The sequence below is a fragment of the Urocitellus parryii genome, chromosome 1 (assembly GCF_045843805.1).
Source record: "Urocitellus parryii isolate mUroPar1 chromosome 1, mUroPar1.hap1, whole genome shotgun sequence".
Classification (NCBI taxonomy): Eukaryota; Metazoa; Chordata; class Mammalia; order Rodentia; family Sciuridae; genus Urocitellus; species Urocitellus parryii.
Window position 1 is genome coordinate 227,696,985 of NC_135531.1, and position 2,643 is coordinate 227,699,627.

Consider the following 2,643-nt stretch of genomic DNA (forward strand, 5'->3'; position numbering starts at 1 on the left):
AATCTCTTTTCTGGGACTCCAATTAAATACTGAGACACATATTACATGATATCCAAAAATAATTGAAGTAAGGCTTAAATATGAAAGGCGATTTAAATAAAGGAGAATATTTGTATGACTTCAGGTCTAGGAAGGATTTCTTGAACAAAATATAATAAAATATAACGTAGAGGACAATAGTAATGAATCTGATTATGTTAAGGTTAGCACCTGTAAAAAATAGCATTAGACATGTAAAAAGTTTTTTACTTGTTGGCTTGAATTCAAATATATGCATCAATTATTGAATTATTCTTCTGCATCTTCAAATTACCCTCTTGGTCAGTAGAAATCCCTTCAAATTAGCTCTTGATCATTGTTGACGCAATTCTAACAATTTTTATAGTTTTCTCACTTCCTGTTATGACATTATAAACTCAGCCCATATATTTCCTATTTCAGATCCAGAGCTGGCCATTTATTCAAATATTCATGGTTTGTTTAGTGAAAAGTAGAATTTGAAGCCCACAATTGGTTTCCCTTTGTAGTATTGTGGGGAACTAACTTATGATATTGAAAACTGTTAAAGGGAAGCGGCATTTATTTTACTTTCCGGTATGAACTGTACCTCGGGGTCCCAATAGCTCACCAGAGAAAGGAATGTTTTTTTTTTTTTCTTTCCACATTTTTTTTTATTGGTGCATTATAGTTGTACATAATTATGGGATTTTTGTTACATATTTGTACATAAAAAAAACAATATAATTTGGCTAATATCACTTCCCAGTTCTTCCCCTCTCCTTTCCTCCCTCCCACCCTTTTGTCCTTAATGGCTCAGTGGCGTTGCTTCACAAACCACTCCTCCTTGCAAACTGCCAGGCGCCATCTTGACTTGGTTGTGGCCCTCAACACTAGTTCAACATGGGGAACAGAGGAACATGATATTCTATATCACATCGATTCAAGTAGCAGAATTTCAACTTTAGGGACTTCACAAGACAAAACCTTGGCTTCATTAACAGTAAAGAAAATATTTCAAAAAATAAAAAAGAGGGCTGAGGCTGTAGTTTGGTGGTAAAGTGCTTGCCTTGTATGTGTGAGGTACTGGGTTCAATCCTCAGCACCACATAAAATAAATAAAGAGATGTGTGTTCATCTACAACTAAATAAACATTTAACCAAAATAAATTAATAAAATAAAAAAGAGGAGGAGAGAAAATGAGAGGACTTATAGATTAAAATGTACTTAAGAGATATATCAGCCAATTTTAGTGATTATTGGATATTGATTATTGAATATTGATAGTAATTGGCCATGCATTATTGACTCAAATTATAAAAGCATTTATAAAGCAAATGGAGAAATTTGAACAAAGAATAGATAATTTGATGATATTAAACCATTATTATTATTTTTTTTTGTGTGTGTGTGTTTTTAAACATGTTACTGGGTTGGTAATGGTATTACAGTTCTAGTTTTATGAAGAGTTCTTTTGGTCAGAGAATTATACTAAAATAGCTACATAGGATAAAAAATATACCCATAGCCTAAATAAATATTGTATTAACCAGTTAAATAGTGTTGGAAATTTAATAGCAGAAACATAAAAATAAACTACACCTATCAGTTTACTCTAGAAGTCTGCAAAAACTGTCTTAATCCCCCACCCACCCCTCGTAATGTACTATGTTTTACCTTCTTAGAATCTTTAGCTGGTTCAATGAAACTGTAGGAGGCTAGACTATTCCCTCTGGGGATAGAAGTTTCTAAGTTCCCTATCTTGATTATATTTTATGTTACATATAAAAAATAATAAAATAAAATAAAATATCTACATAGGAAATGATATGGTAACTGAGAATTTTCCTCTAAATATCATAATATAGTGGGATACAGAATGGTAGAGTAGATGAAAGAAGATTGACATGAGATGAATGATGGGTACATTGGGGTTTATTAAATTATTTGCTCTATTTTGTATATGCTTGAGTATTTCCAAAATAAGACTTTTTAAAGTGAAAAGATAATATACCACCTGGGACATTAGATATACTAGCTATATCCAATGTCTTTTTTCCCCCCAGGGAAAAGCATGAATGCAGTCCCCTACTACCACAAATTATGCGGTCAAGTTTCCCACATTTGGGGAAATTGCAAGGATCAGCACATCTGGAGTGCAATGTATAAGCCACTGGGAAAAACACCTTCATGGTCATGGTCTCTCCCCTGCCAGGTAAGTATGATACATTCAATGTCTTAAACCAAAAAAAGTTAATATCAAGTATATAAGAAAGTTCTTCATATCAGTAAGAAAAAAGGCAGAAACCCAATTTAAAAATTGGGCAAAAGGATAGGAATAGGCAATTGTCAGAAGAAGCTTTAATGATTATGAAATATATTAAAAGATATTCAGCTTTAATGTCAACTAAGAGAATGCGAATTAAAATCACATTGAGATATATTTGTTTAACTATTATTTTGCCAAACATTAAAAATGCCTGATGACACACATGTTGTAGAAAAATGGAACTGTCCTTCACTGTGGTAGGAATTAAACATTTCATATCCCCTTTGGAGACAAACTGGCAATATGTAGTAAGTCTGAAAATTTGCATAGCTCTCTGCAATAAAAAATTTCAAGACACTTGCCTTCTGTAAAGATG

At 32.4% G+C, this 2,643-nt stretch overlaps 1 non-coding gene across 1 annotated transcript; it reads right to left on the bottom strand.

The window, feature by feature from the left end:
- Positions 1-2,061: 2,061 nt before the first annotated feature.
- On the bottom strand, positions 2,062-2,221 carry LOC113194561 (U1 spliceosomal RNA). Its single transcript, XR_003302308.1, has one exon. It is a non-coding gene; the product is annotated as a U1 spliceosomal RNA (small nuclear RNA).
- Positions 2,222-2,643: the final 422 nt, after the last annotated feature.